Source organism: Manis javanica, chromosome 11, assembly GCF_040802235.1.
Source record: "Manis javanica isolate MJ-LG chromosome 11, MJ_LKY, whole genome shotgun sequence".
NCBI classification, from domain to species: Eukaryota; Metazoa; Chordata; class Mammalia; order Pholidota; family Manidae; genus Manis; species Manis javanica.
Window position 1 is genome coordinate 60,340,907 of NC_133166.1, and position 26,839 is coordinate 60,367,745.

Below are 26,839 nucleotides of genomic sequence, written 5' to 3' on the forward strand. Positions count from 1 at the left end.
GACTTGCCTTGTAAATCTCTGCCCTTTCCTTGTGCTTCTAAGTGTAAGGTTATTATGTGGTTGGACCACAATGCTTGATGTTACCACTGTTTCCTTTGGACAAACTACAAATCATATTCAAGACTCAGGTGCCAGGTTTCAGCGCTGAACTTTGTACACTACCACTCTGTCCCAATTGGGTCAGCTCCCTGAACTTTTGGTCTTCTGTATCCTAATATGGATGCCTTCATGTTTCACCGACTGCTCTTAATATTCTGCAGAATGTCCTTATAGCAAACAAGTCACATATATTTTCAGTTCTTGCTCTGCTAGTTTCTTTAAATTAAAACTTTTGAATGTGCTATCCTACAACCTAGCCAAATGGTAGAGCAGTGGGTCTCAGTTAGAAACATGGGAATCTCTGAGCACTTTTATTAGAATCCCACTTTCTTGAGCCTCATTCAGACCTGTAAGTAGAGCCCAGTAATGATTTTCAACATGGCCTCCAGGGGATTTTTGCCTGCAGAACTACTTGCCTGGGGGCAAACTGATCCCTAGATTGTGCAAGAGCCATACTGGATGACTACTACCCATATTTACTCCCATAAGGAAGGCCATTGGCCTTTCTAGAGCTAACTTCATTCTTCTGCTCTCTTTGCTTGCATGTCTGGACTTTCTCTTAGCCGTCTTATTTCAAAAACTAGACCTCAGTTCACCGGGAACCCTTCCCATCCCAGAGATCCAGGATCCCCTTCCTTGAAATTATTCTTCTACTTCCTATACTGTTTGCTTCCCAACTGGTTGACATACCCTAATAGCCCCCTATTTCACCTGACCTTAAGCATCCCTATTATCAACAATTTTCAAAACATTCAAGCTAATTAATAAATGTTTAGAGTTTTGGTTCTCTCTGTGCTGAACTATAATTTTTCCGTTAGCTGAGGGGCAGAGGCCTTTCTCTACTCTCTACATTCAACTCCTCTAAGTAGTAAACCTAAGGAATCTATTATCTTAGCATAGGTCATGCTACAAGCAACTGTTTAAAACAAGTTTAAGAAAATTCTTAAACAACATAAAAGTTGTTTGCCAAGTACTGCACTCAATGTTTTAGAAGTATTTATGACAATTAACATAGGTGTTCATGAAACAGCTATTTGAAATGTTTATATTTGCAAGTCAATATGGTAAAATATTGACAATTTCATATGGCTCAATGTAAATACAATTTTTATCTCCCTTTGTAGCTGAAACGATTGAATGCTTTCGAGAGTATGAGTAACTTGCAAAAGTAGTAGCAGTGAATAAAAACGGCAAAGCATAATAATTTTTGGAACCATAAATTTGTAAGACACAAGATAAATATTGAGACTTACTGTTGGTGCTAAGATTTTTTTTCTTTTGGCCAATGAACGTATGGCTGTGGAGCCTGTGGAGAGATGAAAATGGCATTGGAAAGCTCTACATGGGGCATGGGACAGGCTGTGTCTTTGCAAATGTAGTGTATGATTCTGCAACATTATTCATTTACATCTTGATTGCTTGCTCTATAACAAGCATAGTAATTCAATGACTAATTTATGACCTAATTTGAATAATAAGGCAAGGTGGGATTATCTGCTGGGGATCATTCCACATTTCCAAAACAAAGTCACAAAAAGAAGTGTTCCCTCCCCTTTCCACTGGACATTGGTAGACTTGGAGGTGGAATAGCCATCTTGCTACTGATCTGAGTATAAAAGGCAACCAAAAGATAAATAGATTAGATGAATGGAAAGAACTGTGGATCTTGATATAATTGGACCATTGGATCAACCAATGCTGAAACCAGACCTACACCTAGAATTTCAGGTTTTAATCATGGTTTTATAGTACCTGCTGCTGCAAACAGACTAATACAAAAACAGAAATTCATTTTATCCATTTGAATTTCTTAGAAAACTTCCCATTTCTAAATTGTACTTAAATACCTTGACTGGGTATTGAATAATCACACAATTTGGGAACCCTGGTGAGTTGAATTTATGTATTCTGGGATCTGTTCTTACTGATATGGTCTTTAAAGCAAGTCAGGGCTTAGTTCCAAACCAGTCCCTTCATGCATTAGTTTGGTGATCTCAGGCACATAATTTAAAATCTCTTTATGCCAATAATTCTTTATCTGCAAACTGGCATAATAATGTGACTCCACAAATGTTTAAAATGAAAGTTCGATGAGATCAAATATGAAACAATAGTAATATGTTTGACATTGTGGCTGGCATAAAAGAGAAATGCAATAAATGTAATTTTCTTCAGGTCCTTGGGTTTGAATTTTCATGGCATACTATAACATTTTGAAGTTTAGATATGATCTAAGTAGGAAGAAGGCTCAGGAGGATAGGAGAAACTATTCAATTTAAATAATAAAAATAATTTATAAATCAAAGGATAAATATCTTCTTGAGCCATCCATCAAGAACACCATTATGTTAGCATAATTAGGAGTAAAACTACTCTGCATTCTCAGTCATCTTTCACCCAGCATCTTCAAGTAAGAACAGTGGTCAGAATGGAGACTTTCTGGTATCACCTAAGAACTTAGGTCATAATGAATTTGAAGTATTTAAGAAAAATAGATTTAATATATTTGTATTTGGATAGTTTATGGATTAAATATAGGTGTCTGAAATATGACAAAAATTATCAATAAAAGCTGACATGAAAGTGTACTAATAAACTCTGCACCCTTACATTGATCAAGGGGGATGGAGAAGTATGCAATTTATTCAAAGGCCTATTTCACAACATTTCTTCTGTCTCAGTCATAGATCAATATTCATTCTGTCCTATTCCCTTCTGGAAGTAGTAACTTGAAAATTCAAATGATATCCATATGGTTAGGTTAGTTTTAAAAATTGTCTCCATGACAGAGCTGATACAGCAGTTGGTTGTTAATGTTTAGGCCTAGTTGAAGGAAAAAGGCAGTGGGCATACATAGGTACATTTCTTGGCCTTAACCACTCAACTACATACACATACGCATAAACATACACACATACACACATACACACACACCACTGTAAACAGGGAGGCAGATTCTGATGATCCATTAGTGGCTGCCCGGAAAGGCTGATTCGCAAAGGATTCTAAGACCTCATCTCAATTCAGAGGGAAGGTGTTCTGAGATGGATTAATGATAGCTGACATGGGACGGTAAGGGGATAACAGCTGCATATGTATCAAGTTTTTGCAATCTTTGTTATAAACAGATTGAGCAATTACCATATTCTTTGACTTGAACCATAGGAGAAAAAAACAAAAAGGCAAAAACAAACCTTAGTCTATCTGAAAAATTCCCCCTGAAGATTTTCTATCATTCATATATATCCAGAAAAGTTCAAAAACAAGAAAAGACAAATGAAAAGATCATTTGGATTATCTACTAACCTATTTTAAATTGTGAAATTTCATGGGTTTATTAAAGTATTAGGAAGTAGATATCATTTCAAAACCCCTGTAGAAGTGGTTTATTAAACCAATTTTGTCCTCTTAGCAATGATCAGAGGACTGAACAAGGTGAGTTGTAATTTGGAGGAAAGGAAAGCTAACTTCAGAGCACGGAACTGAGTCAGTTTACATGATAGGAAATTTAAGGGTGTCACATCAACCAGATGTAGGAAATAGGTGATAGCTGGGTGGGAAGAAGACAAGTGGTGGGAGGGTGTAGAAGACACATTTCACTGACTTGTCTACTCTACCTAAAGCTGGTTGATTCAGTGCATGCCCACACCATCAACTCAACATTAGCTGGAAGAGAAAAGATGGAGAAAATCACAATTTAAGCAAAACTAGTTAAGGTGATTTTGTGAAACAAGATGTACTTTTCTGTTTTCTGCTAATTGGCCCCTGTTTACCACTCTGTTTTCCTCCTTTTAGTAAGCAATCTCTTGACTTAATGTCTCAAAATACCATCTCCAAGCCCCAAACTACTCTGCTTCTCAAACTGTATCATCTTGGAACCAGTTGGCTTAATGAAAGAATGTTCCCAAGCAGTAGTAGCTTTCATCTACTCATTAGAATTCGGTTGAAGGGCAGACAATTGTTACAACTCTCCTTTTTTTTGGAACCAAGGAGCATTAGCATTTTGAAATTACTCCACTAATGCCTAAACTCAGTTTCTTGACAAAGATGCCAGCGAAATAGATTCTAACAAGAGCGGGAGTTAGCCCATGCCTTCAGGAGCTTACAAAACTTCACCCGAAACAGCCACCCTTCTGTAGTGGCACTGCTGTATCACTCACTGAAAAGAGAAGGGCCAAGCGTATGGAGCAGAGACATATTTCTGAATTCTAAAGTGACGACCCACTATTGCTCTACCTGAGCCCATCTGGATAAAAGTGTGTTTGCCTGAGGTCTTCAGTGAGTCTTAACCCTTGTTATTCATAATGGAGATTTTGCCATTCTCTATTTTCTATTCCCATCTGCTATAGACAATGTGTGAAAAACTAAATAACTTTTTCATACAATGCTTTTTTCTTAAGTGTAGCTTTTCTGCTACCCTTAGCAAACCTGCAAAATTTTAAATATTTTGAATATTATTGGGTGACCAAGCATAAAACTGTAATGAAAAGTCTAATCAACAAGAAATTCACTTTATATGTTGTCTGTTTTGAGGTTGACTGGTCAGTCACACTGTTAGGCAGAAAGACAGAAATGAGCTGGATGAAAAGGAGAGAGGGACTCAAGGAGTTGATCACATAGAGCCAGAAAGCCAGAAATGACTGAGAAAGCTAATCAGGTGAACCCACAGGGTCCAAGAGTGACTCGGGAAATGTCCAAGGTCCCCCAGATAAGAAGCATCAGAAGTACAGGCGCAGCACAGCCCCTGTCCCCATTTCACTAATCAGAACAAGCCTAGAGCTGACAGCTGTCAATCAAGTACCTCTCTGCCTTGCCAAAACCACATAAAAGCAGCCTCAGAATGAGCTTCCATGCCTGCCTGTCTTATCTTAGGCAGGCCCATTCTGTTACCCTATGCAGAGGGCATTACAACTTACTTTGCTTTCTTGACTTTGATCTCCCATCTCACTGTATCTGACTTCCCTGCAACACCAAGCTGAGTCCTTTCCTTCCTAACAACATGACTTTATATCAGCCTTGATTAAAATAACATCAGATCACTTTCACTTTTGAAGGCAAAAACTGAGTTGACTGAATGTAAATACGACACATCCTGAGATAAATACTTAGAAAATAATTTTTCCCTATTGATATACTAACAAAAGCTAATGTTGTAATTGCAATTTGGGAGTTAATTTCCTTTTAATAGCTGATCCTTCCATTTCTCTGCTCAAAATGATTGCTAGAATGAAACTCATAATCCAAAATGTCTGGAATAAAGACCATTTTCTGTGTCCTCCAACTAAGTATTTTTCTTCATTGTGCTCAGATCTCAAAAAGGAGATTTGTGCAAAATGAATTATAAAGTACCTAAACTGTTTCAACAATCACATCTCCATTCTGGTGAATTTAGTAAATGCATTTTATCTCTCCACTGAGATATTTTTACTATAATGAAAAACCCAATGAAATGTTTCCTTATTAGGTCTGCTATTCATCCTTTACGTCTTCCCTACCTTTAAAGAGTAACTGAAAGGGCACAGTAAAGTTCCAATTTTTGTTTTGCATTTTAACATCATGTTAATCAACTCCCCATCCATATGCAGTGGTAGAAGGGGCTTGGCATACTTATGAAGAGTCCTGCTGGGGCCTTTCAGAGATGTGTGTTTTAGGAATATTTCACAACATTAAACTAACCAATAAGAAGGAAGTAAAGTTTTTAACTCTCCATGGACATTAATTAACTCCAACTTTATTTTTATATATTTTGGCATGAGTGTCACCATAGAAAATGGTGTCAGCACGCATGTGTTTCAAAAGGTGTTTTACAATTAGCTGCCTTTTAATGAAACTAACACTGCAAACTGGGTGGAACCACCATGTATGTTACTTCTGCTTTGGCTACACAACTTGGAATGAATCCATTTTTTAAGAAAAACTTAAAGGTATAAAATTTAAACTGATGGCAGAATCTATAGCTATGACTCCCATTTTATTAATGTTAGCTTCAGGCTCAGAATAGTCTAATTTATTATTTGGTTTTATGATATTACATTGTTATGGTATGTTTTATATTAGAGCATTATTTTATTTTATATTACTTATTTACTTTATAAATATATTTTTCCTTAGGCAGACCAAATTGTAAGAACAAAGACAATTTTATTTTATTTTTTGCTTTTCTTTCTCTGGCAAATATTCCAGCCACACAGAGTTACATATCTCCACTTCATACTGAAACCTCTATTCTAAAATATTTTGGAGCCATCAATTCTTGTAAGTAAAAACTTTGGTTTAAAGGGAATGTCATAAAGTCTGTAGGGTGTGCATTCTTCAAATTCTGTGAAAATGCAAGCAGTCTAGAAATCAATGTTTCTGAAACATTTTGGAAATATAGTTATATGAAAGAAAGTTCTTTTATAGAAATTATTCTAACTAGACACATTTTTGTCATCTCAAAGCCTTACCTATGACTTTGAGACAGGGACCGTGGGTTTAGACAGAGTAGGGTGAGGGCCACTGGAAAAAGCAAGGCAGTATAATTACCGTCAGCAATGTAACTACATGCAAGGAAACCCCCTCTCAAAAATCCGGGTTAAATATTAAGCTCTAGAGTCATTTTTCAGTGAGATCAGTTAATATTCACCAGATAAAGGAAAGTAGTCCATGTTTTTTCTTATGCTAAACATTTATAATTACATGTAAGATTCACTTTACCATGCTAAGAGGCCCAGGCCTATATGCTGTTTTTCCACCTTCAGGCCTGATTAGGTGATTTACAACCTGGGTAATTAATAATAGCAAGCAAGCCCAGCCATAAACAACATAATAAAAGCAAGAAAGGTTCCATCTTAGAGCGCCTTTTAAACTCTTTAGCAAACAGACAATAACTCAGTCCACCTTGAGGGCAAGTTAGGCAGTCTTGACTGATATGCTCCCAGACCAGGAAGCTGCTATTCTGGAAGGAATCAGAGCAGTAAATTTCTTGCAAATAACCAAGAAGACTAATAAGAAACTTAATGTCTCTTCAAAGATAAACATTTTGGGACCACTTAGCAGGTGTGCACCCCTAGCCCTTTGTCTCTCAACCGCCTATAAATCCCATAGACAATACACCACCCTGGGCTCTCTTGAGCCAGTAGCTCTGTCCTCTGCCTTCCTCTCTGAATAAAAGCCTCTCCCCAGCTCTCCTACCTTGAATGTTTGCTAAATTCATTCTTCAACTCCGCAAACAGGAACCCCAGGTTCCTGCTAAAAAACTGAAATGTACAAGATGTTGGGTGTCCTGCAATACACATTCTTAGGCAACAGACAGTTTTCTTTGTCCAAAAAATTATTTTGTAAAATACATTTTATCTATTGCTTCTGGAATTTGCATTGATTGTTTAAGACATTATTGTATTTTAATACTTAATTGTCCTTATGGAAGATTTTCAGCTTATGGCCTGTTTAAACATGTCTCCTAACAGAATTAAAATGCATAAGATGGAATATTTCTGGCATTGACATTTCAAAAGCAACATATTTTTTGCTTTTGCTTATGGGAGTAAACAGAATAAAACACAAACAATGTTTCCTGATTGATTCAGATTTTTCAATGGAATTGTTTCATCCTTTACTACTCAGTGATGTGGTGAAGACAAACTCCTCTCCCTTTACTCTTCACAGAAACTGGATACAGAAAACAGCTGCCCCATTAACCAAAGCTGGTAGCTCTTTCAGTGTTTGCATTGTTGCAGGGAGACAACCGATTTAAGGAAAGGGAGTTTCCTAAAATGAAGACTGAAGGTGTATATCAAATGAGGACCGCAGAGGAGACACACACACAAAAAAAGGATGCTCCTATAGAAGAGATCTAATTAACTATACAGACCAAACCATTCATTTTACAGTTGAGGCTTGAAAACAAGGGTTGGAAGAGTGATTTCCCAACAAACTGGAGCTAAAACTCATGTTTTTCACTATTCAGATTATTCATCAAATGTATCTATTTGTTTAAATATTTCAAGACATAAAGCCTTACAATGTAATGAAATTTTCATATTGGTATTATTTGTGTAAAAGGACACATTTTTATCTAAATGCAGATTATGGTACCACACTAGAGGAAAGGTGGACTACCTAAGCTATCATTACCCATAAAACAAAACTGTGTGCATATTGTTTTAGGGATATGTATACTTAACTCTTCTGGGACCTTGAAGAGGCCAGATTACAAAGACAAATGAGTCTTAGTAAGGATGGGAAATGTCTGAAGCTACAGTGTCCAGTATGTTAGCTATTAGCCATATGTAGTTATTAAAATTTAAACAAACTGAAATTAAACATTTAGTTTCCAGTTGTATTCACCACATTTTAACTGCTTAATAGTCATATATGGCTAGTAGATACTAGAAGTACAAAAATTTACATTTCCATTATTAAAGAAAATTCTATTGGACAGAACTTGTCTAAAGCATTTGGTATTAAAGAAGGGGGTCATACACTAGGTGTTCTTTTTTGAGCACAGCAATAAAGAGGTTGTTCTTTTTTAGAAAAAGTGTGATGTAACCCACTTATGTAATTCTGCTCTATTCCCTAAGATAAATAATATTAATAGGTTGAAACTGGACATGTATTCTGTGTACAGGGATGTGCTTTAATGGTTCCAACCCATAGTCTTATGAATGCCACAGCCTTAATAAGCTTTAACCAACACAGGCAATGATAAAATGAGTCTGATGCCTAAAAAGCTCCTAGTTTTATGTATATAATATATATAATATATAGTATATTTAACATAGAGTGGAAACTGAGTGTTGGTTACTTGTTATTTTGTGGCTATTTAGTAAAATTTTATCCATGAAGATAATTTCAATGAAATGTAGAATAAATATAAAAACTACTTATGAAACTAGTTTAAGAGAAAAGTTACAAATAAAATGCTGTGTGTCCTGCAAAATATAAGCATAGAATTACTGGCAATTTCTCTCCTATGTATATGCCCCCTAAAATTTTAAAATGTATGTAAATATTCATAGCAGAACTATTCACAATAGCCAAAAAAATGGAAACAATCCAAGTATCCACCAACTGAATAGATAACCAAATTGCAGTAGTTCCACATAATAGAAAATTATTTGGCCATAAAAAGGAATAAAGTTGTGATATATTGATACATATGAACCCCAAAAACATTTTGCTAAGTGAAAGAGGTTGGACACAAAAGATCATATATTGTATAATTCCTTTTATATAAAATATCTACAACAGGTATATACACCCCCAGAGACAAAAAGCAAATAGGTGGTTGCCAGGGAGGGGCTAGAATCAGGAAAATACAAGTATGTCAGTCTCTAAATCTGCCTAATAAAGGATCACAAACTGGGTGATTTAAAGCACAAAAATGTATAGCCCCACAGTTCTGTGGGTGAGAAATACAAAGTTAAGGTGTCAATGGGACTATGTTCCCTCTGAAACCTAGAGGGAATCTTTCCTTGCTTTTACCCATCTTCTGCTGGTTTGCCCATGATCTTTGGTGTTTCTTGGCTTGCAACTGTATAATTCCATTCTCTGCCCCTGTAGTTCATGGCATTCTCCCAGTATTTCTGTCTTTATATGGCTGTCTTCTTAGAAGAATGCCAGTTACACTGTATTAGTAGCCCATCCTACTCCAAGGACAACCTCCTCTCAGCTTAACTAATCACGTCTGCAGTGACCCTCTGTCCAAGTAGGGGCATGTTCTGAAGTACAGGGGTTTAGAACCTTGGCATATATGTTTTTAGAGGAAGAGATGGGGGGACAATTCAACCCATAACAGGGAGTGGTGACTGCTTAATGGGTACAGGGTATTATTTTAGGATCATGAAAATGTTTGGAACTACATAGAAGTGATGCATGGGGATTTCTAGTATACTAAATGCCACTTAATTGTTCAATTTTAAATGGTTATTTTCATGTTACATGAATTTCACCTCAACTTATATAATGAATGTATCTTGTATTTACAACTGTATAAGAACATTTTTATGTAGGATATAAATGAAGATGTTCCTTTTAGGGATAGAGGAACTCTTAGGGGAAAGTAAGATTTTTATATATTATTACACTTTCATGGAACATTTCTATTATAAAAAAAACCCTCAGAGAGTACCTGAGATGAGTGAAGACAGGGAAAGGAAATTACCTTAAAATCACCTGGAAGTGGAAAAAATTTTGAGATCCTTGGATATGCAGAAGGGAAGAGGATAGGATAGAAATTTGAGCAAGATGGGAAAACTGGGACATGAAGGAGAAACACCAGTCCAGAAGTAAACCCTTGCCAAGAAAGGCCTAGTATTTTTATGTTGTTTTTATAATATTTTGCTACATTAAAATGTAAACTTTGTACGATTGTATAGAATCCCAAACAACTTGATCAAGATGGAAATACATTATTTTGAATGATCATTTGCTACTTTCAATAGATTCTGAGATTCATACACTGAAAGTTATCATCACAGAACAGGGAAGAAGATGGAATTTTATAGAGTTTAAAACAGAGCACAAAGAGGCAAGCAGAGCTAAGCAGATCCTTCAAATTCAATTTCACCGTCCTCACATGAGTAACCTTTCAGCCTAAGGCTCACTGACCCAAGGACAGAGCAGAGATGAATTCATTTCCATCCCTGGTCTTCTTACCAAGAATGTTACATGATGTTTCTAAACACTCTGAAGCTGGCTGCCTTAGAAGGACCCAACTGTCACAGAATTTTCCAAGAAAATGGAGAGGTTAATTTACTATGCCAAACAGGAATTTAAAAGACAAGACATTCTCTCTCTAAGGTAGCAAATAAGACATGTAGTTCTTACTCAGACACTTCCCTTTGTACAAAATCTATTTCTTGATAACCTATCTCATAGCCTCATGGACCTTTCTGGCACAACCATTTGTGCAACTCTGCCATCTGTCCACAGCTCTCTGTCTCAGGGTTGCTCCCTAACTGCACCATCCCCAGCTGTTCCAGACCTACCTGTATCAACTGATTAATCCAGGGATGTGCACCTGACACAAGATTCCTTTCCTAGAAATTAAAGTAGAATTGAGGAAGAGCCAGTCTTTCTCTGAGGCTGAAACTATACATACAGAGACTGGAGAGAGGGAAGAAATTGTCTAGGAAAGAAGAGGGAAGAATAAAGCAAATACACAGATACCAGTAGAAATTAAAGGTGGAAATGGGTCCTGTTGCTACTTGTGAAGTCTGTAGTTAAAATTGGCCATTTTAATTATGTTTACTAGGCTGCCCCCTTCACCAAGTACCCCCCACAAACCCCATTACAGTCACTGTCCATCAGCATAGTAAGATGCTGTACAATCACTACTTGTCTTCTCTGTGTTTCACAACCCTCCCCACCACCCCCCACATTATACATGCTAATCATAATACCCCCTTTCTTCTTTCACGACCTTATCCCTCCCTTCCCACCTATTCTCCCCAGTCCCTTTCCCTTTGGGAACTGTTAGTCCATTCTTGGGTTCTGCGATTTTGCTGCTGTTTTGTTCCTTCAGTTTTTCTTTGTTCTTATACTCCACATATGAGTGAAATCATTTGGTACTTGTCTTTCTCTGCCTGACTTTTTTCACTGAGCATAATACCCTCTAGCTCCATCCATGTTGTTGCAAATGGTAGGATTTGTTTTCTTCTTATGGCCGAATAATATTTTTTTAATTTTCAAAAAATTTTTATTAAGCTATTACTGATATACACTCTTATGAAGGTTTCACATGAAAAAACAATGCGGTTACTACATTTACCCATATTATCAAGTCTCTATATATAACTCAATGCAGTCACTGTCCATCAGTGCAGCAAGATGCCACAGATTCACTATTTGCCATCTCTGTGCTACACTGTTCTCCCCGTGATCCCCCATACCATGTGTACTAAACATAATACCCCTCAATCTCCTTCTCCCTCCCTCCCTACCCACCCTCCCACACCCCTTGCCTTTGGTAACCACTAGTTCCTTTTTGGAGTCTCTGAGTCTGCTGCCACTTTGTTCCTTCAGTTTTACTTCATTGTTATACTCCACAAATGAGGGAAATAACTTGGCACTTGTCTTTCTTTGCCTGGCTTATTTCACTGAGCATAATGTCCTCCAACTGCATCCATGTTGTTGCAAATGGTAGGATTTGTTTCTTTCTTATGGCTGAGTAGTATTCCATTGTGTATATGTATCACCTCTTCTTTATCCATTCATCTATTGATGGACACTTAGGTTGCTTCCATATCTTGCCTATTGTAAAAAGTGCTGCAAAATAAATAGGGGTGCATATGCCTTTTGAATCTGAAAAGTTGTATTCTTTGGGTAAATCCCAAGGAGTGGGATTCTCAGGTCAAATGGTATTTTCAGTTTTAGATTTTAGAAGAATCTCCATATTACTTTCCACAGTGGTTGAACTAGCTTTCATTCCCACCAGCAGTGTAGGAGGGTTCCCCTTTCTCTGCATCCTCGCCAGCATTTGTTTTTCTTAGTCTTTTTGATACTGGTCATCCTTACTGGTGTGAGGTGATATTTCATTGTGGTTTTAATTTGCATTTCCCTGATGATTAGTGATGTGGAGCATCTTCTCATGTGTCTGTTGGCCATCTGAATTTCTTCTTTGGAGAACTGTCTCTTCATATCCTCTGCCTATTTGTTAAACGGGTTATTTGTTTTTTGGGTGTTGAGGCATATAAGTTCTTTATATATTTTGGATGGTAACCCTCTGTCAGATGTGTCATTTATAAATATATTCTCCCATACTGTAGGATGCCTTTTTATTCTGATGATGGTGTCCTTTGCCATACAGAAACTTTTTAGTTTAATGTAGTCTCATGAGTTCAATTTTGCTTTTGTTTCCCTTGCTCGAGGAGATGCATTCAGGAAGAAGTTGCTCATGCTTATATTCAGGAGATGTTTGCCTATGTTGTCTTCTAAGAGTTTTATGGTTTCATGACTTACATTCAAGTCTTTGAACCATTTTGAGTTTACTTTTGTGTATGGGGTTAAACAATAATCCAGTTTCATTCTCTTGCATGTAGCTGTCCAGTTTTGCCAACATTAGCTGGTAAAGAGTCTGTCATTCCCCGTTGTATGTCCATGACTCCTTTATCATATATTAATTGACCACTTAAGGTTGGGTTTATATCAGGGCTCTCTAGTCTGTTCCATTGGTCTATTGGTCTGTTCTTGTGCCAGTACCAAATTGTCTTGATTACTGTGGCTTTGTAGTAGAACTTGAAGTTGAGGATCATAATCCCCCCAGCTTTATTCTTTATTCTCAGGATTGCTTTGGCTATTCGGGGTGTTTTGTGGTTCCATATGAATTTTAGAATGATTTTCTCTAGTTCATTGAGAAATGCTATTGGTATTTTGATAGGAATTGCAGTGAATTTGTAGACTGCTTTAGGCAGGATGGCCATTTTGACAATATTAATTCTTCCTACCCATTAGCATGGGATTTGTTTCCATTTATTGGTATCTTCTTTAATTTCTCTCATGAGTGTCATGTAGTTTCAGAGTATAGTTCTTTCACTTCCTTGGTTAGGTTTATTCCTAGGTATTTTACTCTTTTTGATACAACTGTGAATGGAATTGTTTTCCTGATTTCTCTCTCTGCTAGCTCATTGTTAGTATATAGGAATGCAGCAGATTTCTGTGTATTAGTTTTGTAACCTGAAACTTTGCTGAAATCAGATATTTGATCTAGTAATTTTGGAGTGGATTCTTAGGATTTTTTATGTACAATATCATGTCACCTGCAAAAAGGGACGGTTTAACTTCTTCCTTGCCAATGTGGGTGCCTTTTATTTCTTTGTGTTGTCTGATTGCCGTGGCTAGGACCTCCAGTACTATGTTGAATAGAAGTGGGAAGGGTGGGCATCCTTATCTTTTTCTGATCTTAAAGGAATAGATTTCAGCTGCCTTTAAGTGTAATGTTGCCTGTGGGTTTGTCATATATGGCCTTTATTATGTTGAGGTACTTACCCTCTATACCCATTTTGTTGAGAGTTTTGATCATGAATGGATGTTAAGTTTTCTCAAATGTTTTCGCAGCATCTGTGGGGATGATCATGTGGTTTTTTTCCTCTTTTTGTTGATGTGGTGGATGATGTTGATGGATTTTTGAATGTTGTACCATACTTACATCATAGGAATAAATCCTACTTGATCATGATGGATGATCTTTTTGATGTATGTTTGAATTCGGTTTGCTAATATTTTGTTGAGTATTTTTGCATCTATGTTTTTCAGGGATATTGGTCTGTAATTTTCTTTTTTGTGGTGTCTTTGCCTGGTTTTGATATTACAGAGATGCTGGCTTCATAGAGTGAGTTTGTAAGTATTCCCTTTTCTTCTACTCTTTGGAAACTTTAAGCAGGATGGGTATTAGGTCTTTACTAAATGTTGATAGAATTCAGCAGTGCAGCTATCTGGACAGGAGTTTTCTCTTAGGTTGGTTTTTGATTATCAGTTCAATTTTGTTGCTGGTAATTGGTCTGTTTAGATTTTCTGTTTCTTCTTGGATCAGCCTTGGAAGGTTGTATTTTTCTAGAAAGTTATCCATTTTTTCTAGGTTATCTAGTTTGTTAGCATATAATTTTTCATAGTATTTGTTAATAATTCTTTGTATTTCAGTGGTGTCTGTAGTGATTTCTCCTTTCTCATTTTTGATTCTGTTTATGTGATTAGACTCTCTTTTTTTCTTGAAGCGTCTTTCTAAGGGTTTATCTATTTTCTTTTTTTTCTCAAAGAAACAGCTCTTGCTTTCATTGATTCTTTCTATTGTTTTATTCTTCTCGATTTTATTTACTTCTGCTGTAATATTTATTATGTCCCTCCTTCTACTGCCTTTGGGCCTCCTTTGTTGTTCTTTCTCTAGTTTTGTTAATTGTGAGTTTAACTGCTCGTATGTGATTGTTCTTCTTTCCTTAGGTAGGCCTGAATTGCAATATACTTTCCTCTCAGCATGTCCTTTGCTGTGTTCCACAGATTTTGTGGTGTTGAATTATCATTGTCATTTGTCTCCATATATTGTTTGATCTCTGTTTTTATTTGGTCCTTGATCCATTGGTTAATTAGGAGCATGTTGTGAAGCCTCCATTTGTTTGTAGGATTTTTCATTTCCTTTGCATAATTTATTTCTAGTTTCATACCTTTGTGGTCTGAAAAACTGGTTGGTACAATTTCAATCTTTTTGAATTTACTGAGGCTCTTTTTGTGGCCTAGTATATGATCTATTCTTGAAAATGTTGCATGCGCACTTGAGAGGAATGTGTATTCTGCTGCTTTTGGGTGTAGAGTTCTGTAGATGTCTGTTAGATCCATCTGCTCTAAGGTGTTTTTCAGTGCCTCTGTCTCCTTACTTATTTTATGTCTGGTTGATCTGTCCTTCAGAGTGAGAGTAGTAGTGAAGTCTCCTAGAATGAATGCATTGCATTCTATTTCCCCTTTTAATTCAGTTGGTATTTGTTTCACTTATGTAGGTGCTCTGTGTTGAGTGCATAGATATTTATAATGGTTATATCTTCTCCTTGGATTGACCCTTTTATCATTATATAATGTCCTCCTTTGTCTCTTGTGACTTTCTTTGTTTTAAAGTCTGTTTTGTCCTGTACAAGTACTGCCGCTCCTGTTTTTTTCTCCCTATTTGTTACATTAAATATCTTTCTCCATCCCTTCACTTTAAGTCTTTGTATGTCTTTGGGTTTAAAGTGAGTCTCTTGTATGCAGCATATAGACGGGTCTTGTTTTTTATCCATTCAGTGACACTATGTCATTTGTTTGGTGTCTTCATTCCATTTACATTTAGGGTGATTATCAATACTTATGTACTTATTGTTATTGCAGGCTTTAGATTTGTGGTTACCAAAGGTTCAAGGTTAACTTCCTTACTATCTAAGAGTTTAACTTCACTCACTTAATATGCTATTACAAACACAATCTATAGGTGCTTTTCTTTTTCTCCTCCTTTTTCTTCCTCCTCCATTCTTTATGTATTAGGTATCATATTCTATATGCTTTGTTTATCCCTTGATTGACTTTGGGGATAGTTAATTTAATTTTGCATTTGCTTAGTAATTAGCTGTTCTATTTTCTTTACTGTGGTTTATTACCTCTGGTGCCAGCTATTAAACTTTAGGAACACTTCCATCTATAGCAATCCCTCCAGAATACACTGTGGGGATGGTTTGTGGGAGGTAAATTCTCTCAGCCTTTGCTTATCTGGAAATCGTTTAATCCCTCCTTCAAATTTAAATGATGATCTTGCCAGACAAAGTATTCTTGGTTCAAGACCCTTCTTCTTCTTTGCTTTAAATACATCATGCCATTCCCTTCTGGCATGTAAGGTTTCTGTTGAGAAGCCTGATGATAGCCTGATGGGCTTTCCTTTGTATGTGTTGTGGTCTTATTTGTCTCTCTGGCTGCTTTTAACAGTCTGTCCATATCCTTGATCTTTGCCATTTTAATTACTATATGCCTTGGTATTGTCTTCCTTGGATCCCTTGTGTTGGGAGGTCTGTGGATCTCCATGTCCTGAGATACTATCTCTTTCCCCAGATTGGGGACGTTTTCAGCAATTACCTCCTCAAAGACTCTTTCTATCCCTATTTCTCTCTCTTCTTCTTCTGGTACCCCTATAATGCATATATTGTTCCATTTGGATTGGTCACACAGTTTTCTCAACATTCTTTCATTCTTAGAGATCCTTTATTCTCTTTGTGCCTCAGCTTCTTTGTATTCCTCTTCTCTAGTTTCTATTTCATTTACTGTCTTCTCCATTGTATCTAATCTGCTTTTAATACCCTCCATTGTGACCTTCAATGATTGGATCTCCAACCGGAATTCATTCCTGAGTTCTTGAATATCTTTTCTTACCTCCATTAGCAACTTAATGATTTTTATTTTGAACTCCCTTTCAGGAATATTCATGAGGTAGATGTCATTTAAATCTTTCTCAGGGGTTGTATTAATAATTTTACTCTGAACCAGGTCCCTTTGGTGTTTCATGTTTGTATATGGTGCCCTCTAGTGTCCAGAAGTTCTACTCTCTGGAGCTGCTCAGCCCCTGAAGCAATGTCGGGGGTTGCAGGGGAGTGGTATTTGTGCCTGGGGGGAGTAAAAGATGTTTCCCGCCTCTCGGCTGCTATGCCTGTCTCCACTGCCTGAATCAGTGGTTCAAGCACACAAGTATAAGCTTCTATGCTTTGCATTTGTAGTTGCTGTACACAGGTCTTCCCTCTTGCTGGCCTAATGTCAGGGTAGGGTTTGCCAGTTTGGGAGCCAGATCGGGCTGGCTGCGAGAAAGGTGCAGTAGGCTGCGTATCATGGAGGGGGTCCCTGGAGCTGTGTAGCCAGCCAGGGATCTGGAGCAACTGAAGATCTTGAAAGCTCCCAACCTGCTGGGTAGAGTGCACCTGGACAATTTTGTCTACCTGTCTTTTCTCCTGAGCAGTAAGCTCTGTGCAATCCTTGCCCCTTTAGCAGCCTTTTGCTAAGGGCTTCCTTGTTAGGAAGTTTCTCAGACTGCCCACCTTTCTTTTGTACCAGAGCAGCCGGATATGGATCCCTGCTTTTCACAAGTGGCTGGAATCTCAGTATCTCCAGGAATTCTGCCTGTCTTAGCTTTGCAATCCCCTAATCACTTGAGTATCATGAAAGCAGCATGAAGTGTAGTTTTGTGCTCCCAGATCAGGTCTCCAGAGTTAGGTACTCAGCAGTCCCAGGCCTCCAGTCCCTCCTGTCTCTGTTTCTCTTCCTCTTGCTGGTGAGCTGAGGTAGGGGAAGGTGATCCCACTGGACCACAGCTTTTGTATGTTACCCTGTTCTGTGAGGTCTGCTCTTTTCTCCAGGTATATGCAGTCTGGTGCAATCCTCTTTCCTGTTGCTCTTTCAGGATTAGTTTTATTAATTATATTTTTGTATTATATGCGGTTTTAGGAGGAAGCCTCTATCTCACCTCTCACACTGCCATCTTTAATCCTCTCTCTCTGGGTATACCTTTAATTTCTTAAATTCCAGAAACTATTGCATGTAACATTGTTCTTATTAAAAATGGAATCTAGGGTAGATTTAGGTCATGCAAAATTACTTAATTTAAAGAAAAATAATTGTAGTAATGAAAAGAAAAGGTGGAAACAATGCATGTGACAGGTACTAATTTATACCATAATATATACTAGTACTGAGGTAGGGCAGGGACATGGGATAAGCACTATTAATTTTTCCTGCCTATGATGAAAAATGCTGATATATAAATAGTATAGTAAGAATAGGAAAGACTCCACCTTAAGGCTGATTCCATTTTAAAAACCAGGGAGTTGGGAGGTAAGATTCCCAATATATTCTACTGTGATTAGCCAACAACTGACCATACCTTAAAGCAGGACAAGCAGTTCTAACTGATATGTTTCTACTGATTGAGCATAACTACTATCTTGGAGAAGAATAGGAAATTCCTTGTGTTAAGTTTTTCTTATAGCATATCTAGAAGACTATGGATGGTGACACAATGTTTCTCACCAGAGGTAGACATCATAAATCCACATGTCAGCCTTCACTCCCCTGCCCCTTTACCCCATTCTTGAAATATTTAAAACCCCATATCCTAAACCTTTGAGTATGACTCCTCTCTGAGGTTGCCCACACTCCTGAGCATATACTGTATTTATCAAATAAACTTTCTGGTTGCATAAGCCTATTGCACTTTGTCTCTAAGCTCTTTTCTTGATAAAGACAAGAGTTCACTGACCACCACCTGCAATTTTATTGTCTTTGGTACTTTTCTTCTTCAGTCAATTGTCTAGTCCTAAACACAAGTCTTTTCTCTCTCCCTGCTTTATTTCAAGCAAGTAGGAAAAGGCTACTTAGAGCTCTGACTTGGGCTTGCAAGTTTCCATCAACTGGGAGACCCAGACTGAAGCTGTACAATCATGCTCTTTAGTAGTCTGCCTGAAAATCTCTTTTCTTTGTTTTGGGAAGTTCTCAGAACATAATCTCACATCATCCAGGCTCTGTGGCTCCTCCAAATTCTGGAGTAGTAGGACTTCCCATTCTGTGCAGATACAAGCAGTCACTGGACACCAGATGACCCTGGATTTATGAGTTGGCAAGGGATTTTCCTATGCTGAGCTGGAGGTCAATGTACTTTCCTTTCTTCCCTGTTCTTCCTTCCTCTATATTGACTGCATGGCTGCTACTATTCATTACTACTCTCACTTTAATGAATTCCTTCCTTTTTTACACTCGTCCAACTTGTTCATGAATTCCTTCTTGATCAGAGTCAAGAACCCTCTCCCAGGCTGAGGTCTCACCTAGCATGCAGGGAAATCTCCCCAGATTAAAATGCTCAGCAACAGTGCTACCTCAGTTCACTTACCCAAAGATGCACAAACCAAAAATGTATGGACTTTTGTGGACTCTCTTCTTCCCAAGTGAACACCAGCATACAAGATCATCACCAAATATTTGGCCAGGTGAATAGTCTTATGTTCTCAAAAGTCATGGCTTGAATTTAATTCAAATAAAGCCATTAATATACTATTCAGAACAGGGGTCAGAAAATTCAACAGCCAGTGGACCAGATCTGTACTGCTTCCTGTTTCTGTAAACAAAATTTTATTGGAACATAGAATGGTTTGTTTATGTATTGTATTTGGTTACTTTAGTATGACAATGGCAGAGCTGAGTACTTGTGACAGAGATTATATAGCCCACAATACCTAAAATATTTGCTGTCTGGTCCTTTGGATTCCTGCACTTTGATTTAGACCAACGTCATACAGCAAAAGCAAGACTGGAAAAAATATGGCTCACTTTTTTTTATTTTGTGTTTAAGATAGACATTCCTAGAGGATCATGATACTGTTTCAAAGTAGGCAAATACATGACTATAAATTCTTAGCTAATATTCTATAAAGACACTAATAATTAATCAGTACTGAAAATGAGATATCTTGTTCTCCCTGGACTAAGGTATTTCATAGATTCATATTTTCAGATTTTTGGCTTTTCAACAAGTTTTCCATAATCTCTACACTCAGTGTATACCCCTTTTCATGTGTAAAAGATACATTATATAGTTTTATACAAGAAGACAGGTGATAGATAGCTGTGTAAGCTGCCATCTGTTCAAGAACCATTTTAAACTAAAAAAATTACTTAACAAAAGTAAAAGCCATTTCTAAAATCCCAATAAAGCATGCACTTTGGTTCTAATCCAAAGAAATAAAACTCAAAGAAGGATACCAGTGTTAAAAAACAAAATTCAACTGAATAAATATTAAGATTGATTTTGCTTTATTAAGTGATTCATGAGTCAGGCAGCTTGTAACTCTGAGGGGGAAAATCCCATGGCAAAATACCTTTGAAACCAAAATCAGTGAAAGGGAGAAATAAAGTGGGAAAAACCTATTTCTTACAAGAAGTAGTTCTGCATCTCTTTCTGTGGGCTGCAGTAGAGGAAAGCTCCACCCAACCCTATGGTCCCGATATGCTCTCACTGGAGCTTGTAATTACCTATTGATACAGAAAAGGACTACAACTCTCCACCCCTCAGAAACACCTATTGATATGGAGATGCACTAAGGTCAGGCAAGAGATTCTGGAAACATTGAGATTTTACCCACACCTATCTATCAGGCAGAGGGGAGCTCCATAGAGATGCAGAAAAAGAAAGTTTTTTAAAGGCAAAGAGAGAGTAGAAAAACAGGAAATAATTAGCAAACAATACATTCTCTTAGGCAAGGTGGCCCTCCTAAAGGGAGTGGAAGGGGATTATCAATATTACTCCTATTGTTGACCAGGAAATACCAGTTTGGCTGGTTAAAGATTACATTACTGTGTTGGGGTGAGGTTGGGCGTAGAAATGGTACTTAGGTTAAATATGAAAACTTTGTTTACTGATATGAGGCCTTAACATTAAGTAATACCATTTTGGGCTTGTGGTTTTCTTTTTAATGCCAGAAAGAAACTTAAAAAATTTCACTTTTGGGTGAAGGTAAATATTTTTCCCATACAAAATACACTGCAAATAAAAGGTAATTTAATCTTTCAAAATAAAATAGGAAGAAATTAAGAGAGCAATAGTCATTTTGTTACTTAAAATAAGAAATATATTTTAGTCTTGAAGAGAAGCAGAATTTGCCACCCCAAAATATGCCTCTTTGAGGATTATCTTGAGCTGGTTATTTTCAAGAAACAGCAGACAGGAAAAACTACAAGAACCCAGTTGAAGCTACCCTTTTCTCAGATACATTTATATTTATAAGGGAAATCTTCATCTGTAAGAGTGTCTCCCACACAGAACCAGGAAGAGGATGATGACTCTAAATCTCTAGAAACACTTATCAATGGAGAAGTAAAGTACTTAAATCTGCATAACAACCATAACATTATTTACTATGCTTTTCTAATAGCCCCTAATATCTTTTGTCTGGAGATGGTACTGAAGGTAATGACTTGTGCCATTTTGGAGAGATACTCAGATTTCTTTGGTTTCTTCAATGTATCCAGGAAATATACATGTTCTTAAACTTGTATTTGTATTTCTCCTGTTAAACTGTCCTTTATTATTAGAGAGTCTCAGCCAGGAATCTAAAAGGGTAGAGAGAAAATCATTTTTCTTTCCCTAGTCTTCCTCATCTTTTCTAGCACAGAGCTCCTAAATCCCTTAGTGAACAGCAATAAAGAGACCTTTTGTTATGTTAATAAGGTGACCTTTGGAAAACCACTAGGAAACTAAAAGATGGGAACTGATAGCTACTTGAGCCAAGCAAGTGATTAAGGGTTCGACTTGCAGTCCCACCCTAGACTTCCAAAGTGGGGAGAGGGACTAGAGATTGAGCTCAATCACCAATGGCCAATGGTTTAAGCAATTATACCTATGTAATAAAGTATCTATAAAAAGCCAAAAGGATAGGGTTCAGAAAATTTCTCGTTGGTGAATGTGGGTAAAATTGCAATATTTCCAGAATCTTTCACCTGGCTTTAGTGCATCTCCATATCAATAGGTGTTCCCAAGGGGTGTAGAGCGGTAGTCCAACTCCCTATCAATAGGTAATTACAAGGGCAAGTGAGGGCATATCTGGACCATAGAGGTTGGTGGGACTCTCTTATTCTGCAGCCAGGTCAAGAGAGACATGGGATGACTGCTTGTAAGAAATAAATGGGTTTCTCCCCTTTATTTCTCACTTTAATTGATTTAGGTTTCAAAGGTATTTTGCCCCAGGATTTTCTCCCCGGAGTTATAGTGAACAATGGGACAGTTGTTTGAGTGGTGCTGACAGGGCACGAAGCTCCATGCCCTTTCTTCATACACTGACCTATGAATATCTTCTATCTGGCTATTGTAGAGTTACACCCTTTTATAAAAACTGATAATCTAGTAAGAAATACATCGGAGTTCTGTGAGCTTCTCTCGCAAATTAATCAAGCTCTGTAAGGAGGTCACTGGAACCTCAGGTCTATTGGTCAGAAGCATAGGTGACAATCTAGACTTGTGAGAGTCATCTGAAGTTGGGAGGGCATCATGTGGATTGAACCCTTAACATATGGGACCTAATCTATTTCCAAGTTAATAGTGTCAGAATTGAGTTGAATTGTAGGACATTTAGCTGGCATCTGCAAATTGCTTGATGGTGTGGGGAAGACCACCCACCCCATATACATACATTATAAATGGGTTCAGAATCTTAGTAACTTAGAGGGCTAATTTAAAATGACTGGTGACATACCCACCTTTCCAGAGATGAGAAAGCTACGTAGAGGATCATAAGATAATTACATTATGCTAAATATGGGCTTGGAAAACTATATTTTTTAAATCTGTTAGGTGAAATACAGAAATTTATTCTATTAAATTTTCTGTATGAGACTGTAGCAATAAGGAACAAATAAAAGTATTAAGTCAAAGCCTATGAATGAATCCTTGCCAATTTGGACAGATGCATATGGTCTGATCTTTACATAGAACAGACAGATCAATAACAGAGCAGCCCAAAGTCTCTGGTTGAGAGTCCAGGATCACTCCACTTTAAAAGAAATAAAGATGTAGTAATAAATGTGGTCTTTGCCTTTTTTTGCCTTCATTTTTTTCTGTAAATATGAATACAGTTGGCTTTCATTCCTCTAACAGAGGGAAAAGGATATAGAAAAGATATTTCCTTTTAACAATTCAAAAAAGGTCACCTAAATATAAAATGCCAAATCTACAAACTTGGACAAATGTGGTAAATCATTAAATGTTAATGAGGTCCTTGGTTACAAAGTTCCACAAAAGTCACGTATATTTTCAATTATGCCATAATTAATACTGCATGGTTAAGTTAGACTCTCAGATAGTAAGGAAAGTAACCTGGAACCTTGGTAACCACGAATCTAAAACCTGCAATGGCAATAAGTACATACCTATCGATAATCACCCTAAATGTAAATGGACTGAATGCACCATGCAAAAGACAGAGTCACTGAATGGATAAAAAAACAAGACCCATCTATATGCTGCTTACAAGAGACTCAACTCAAACCCAAAGACATACACAGACTAAAAGTCAAGGGAGGGAAAAGATATTTCATGCAAACAATAGGGAGAAAAAAGCAGGTGTTGCAGTACTAGTATCAGACAAAACAGACTTCAAAAGAAGGAAACTCACAAGAGACAGAGGAGGACATCACATAATGATAATGGCTCAGTACAACAAGAGGATATAACCATTATAAAAATATATGCACCCAACACAGGAGCACCAGCATATGTGAAACATATACTAAGAGAACTAAAGGAGGAAATAGAATGCAATGCATTCATTTTAGGAGACTTCAACACACCATTCACTCCAAAGGACAGATCCACCAGACAGAAAATAAGTAAGGACACAGGCACTGAATAACACACTAGAAGAGATGGACCTAATAGACATCTCTAGAACTCTACACCCAAAAGCAACAGGATACACATTCTTCTCAAGTGCATACGGAACATTCTCCAGAATAGACCACATCCTAGGCCACAAAAAGAGCCTCAGTAAATTCAAAAAGATTGAAATTCTACCAACCAATTTTTCAGACCAGAAAGGTACAAAACTAGAAATAGATTGTACAAAGAAAACAAAAAGGCTTACAAACACATGGAGGCTTAACAACATGCTTCTAAATAGTCAATGGATCAACAACCAAATTAAAATGGAGATCCAGCAATATATGGAAGTAAATGACAACAACAACACAAAGCCCCAACTTCTGTGGGACGCAGCAAAAGCAGTCTTAACAGGAAAGTATATAGCAATCCAGGCATATTTAAAGAAGGAAGAACAAACCCAAATGAATAGTCTAACACCACAGTTATCAAAATTGGAAAAAGATGAACAAATGAGGCCTAAAGTCAGCAGAAGGAGGGACATAATAAAGATCAGAGAAGAAATAAACAAAATTGAGAAGAATAAAGCAATAGAAAAAATCAATGAAACCAAGAGCTGGTTCTTTGAGAAAATAAACAAAATGGATAAGCCTCTAGCCAGACTTATTAAGAGAAAAAGAGACTCAACACACATCAACAGAATCAGAAATGAGAAAGGAAACATCATGACAGACCCAACAGAAATACAAAGAATTATTAGAGACTACTATGAAAACCTATATGCTAAGAAGCTGGAAAACCTAGAAGAAATGGACAACTTCCTAGAAAAATACAACCTTCCAAGACTCACCAAGGAAGAAACACAAAATCTAAACAAACTAATTACCAGTAAAGAAATTGAAGCGGTAATCAAAAAACTACCCAAGAAAAAAACCCCTGGGCTAGGTGGATTTACCTCAGAATTTTATCAGACATACAGTGAAGATATAATATGCATTCTCCTTAAAGTTTTCCAAAAAATAGAAGAGGAGAGAATACTCCCAAACTCATTCTATGAAGCCAACATCACCCTAATAACAAAACCAGGCAAAATCCCCACCAAAAAAGAAAACTACAGACCAATATCCCTGATGAACGTAGATACAAAAATACTCAACAAAATATTAGCAAACTGAATTCAAAAATACATCAAAAGGATCATATACCATGACCAAGTGGGATTCATCCCAGGGATGCAAGGATCGTAACAACATCCGAAAATCCATCAACATCACCCACCACATCAACAAAAGAAGGACAAAAACCACATGATCATCTCCATAGATGCGGAAAAAGCATTTGACAAAATTCAACATCCATTCATGATAAAAACTCTCAACAAAATGGGTATAGAGGACTGGTACCTCAACATAATAAAGGCCATATATGATAAACCCACAGCCAACATCATACTGAACAGTGAAAAGCTGAAAGCTTTTCCTCTGAGATCAAGAACAAGACAGGGATGCCCACTCTCCCCACTGTTATTCAACATAGTACTGGAGATCCTAGCAATGGCAATTAGACAAAACAAATACAAGGAATCCAGATTGGTAGAGAAGAAGTCAAACTGTCACTATTTGCAGATGACATGACATTGTACATAAAAAACCCTAAAGACTCCACCTCAAAACTACTAGAACTGATATCAGAATACAGCAAAGTTGAAGGATACAAAATTAACACACAGAAATCTGTGGCTTTCCTATACACTCACAATGAAACAATAGAAAGAGAAATTAGGAAAATAATTCCATTGACAATTGCATCAAAAAGAATAAAATACTTAGAAATAAACCTTACCAAGGAAGTGAAAGACCTATACCCTGAAAACTATAAGACACTCTGAACAGAAATTAAAGAGAATACTAACAAATGGAAACTCATCCCATGCTCTTGGCTAGGAAGAATTAATATCATCAAAATGGCCATCCTGCCCAAAGCAATATACAGATTCGATGCAATCCCTATCAAATTACCAACAGCATTCTTCAATGAACTGGAACAAATAGTTCAAAAATTCTTAGAAACACCAAAGACCCCGAATAGCCAAAGCAATTCTGAGAAGGAAGAGTAAAGTGGTGGTGGTGGGGGGATCTCACTCCCCAACTTCAAGCTCTACTACAAAGCCACAGTAATCAAGACAATTTGGTACTTGCACAAAAACAGAGCCACAGACCAGTGGAACAGAATAGATACTCCAGACATTAACTCAAACATATATGGTCAATTAATATTCGATAAAGGAGCCATAGACATACAATGGGGAAATGACAGTCTCTTCAACAGATGGTGCTGGCAAAACTGGACAGCTGCATGTAAGAGAATGAAACTGGATCACTGTCTAACTCATACACAAAAGTAAATTTGAAATGGATCAAAGACCTGAATGTAAGTCATGAAACCATAAAACTCTTGGGAAAAAATACAGGCAAAAATCTCTTGGACATAAACATGAGCGACTTCTTCATGAACATATCTCACTGGGCAAGGGAAACAAAAGCAAAAATGAACAAGTGGGACTATATCAAGCTGAGAAGCTTCTGTACAGCAAAGGACACCATCAATAGAACAAAAAGGTACCCTACAGTATGGGAGAATATATTCATAAATGACAGATCCGATAAAGGGTTGACATCCAAAATATATAAAGAGCTCACATACCTCAACAAACAAAAAGCAAATAACCCAATTAAAAAATGGGCAGAGGAACTGAACAGACAGTTCTCCAAAGAAGAAATTCAGAGGCCAACAGACACATGAAAAGATGCTCCACATCGCTAGTTATCAGAGAAATGCAAATTAAAATCACATTGAGATATCACCTCACACCAGTAACGATGGCCACCATCAAAAATACAAACA

At 37.1% G+C, this 26,839-nt stretch overlaps 1 protein-coding gene across 6 annotated transcripts in view; it reads right to left on the reverse strand.

Annotated features, from left to right (window-relative positions):
• The window catches only part of LRRC4C (leucine rich repeat containing 4C), a 752,614-nt gene that overhangs the window by 666,871 nt on the left and 58,904 nt on the right, over positions 1-26,839 (reverse strand). For 5 of the 6 annotated variants that reach the window (XM_073216432.1, XM_073216426.1, XM_073216430.1 and 2 more), the window contains exon 2: positions 1,353-1,405. The exons of the other annotated variant lie outside the window; for it this stretch is intronic. The gene's annotated coding sequence lies outside the window, so the exon portion shown is untranslated. The remainder of the gene's footprint in view (positions 1-1,352; positions 1,406-26,839) is intronic. 6 annotated transcript variants of the gene reach the window in all.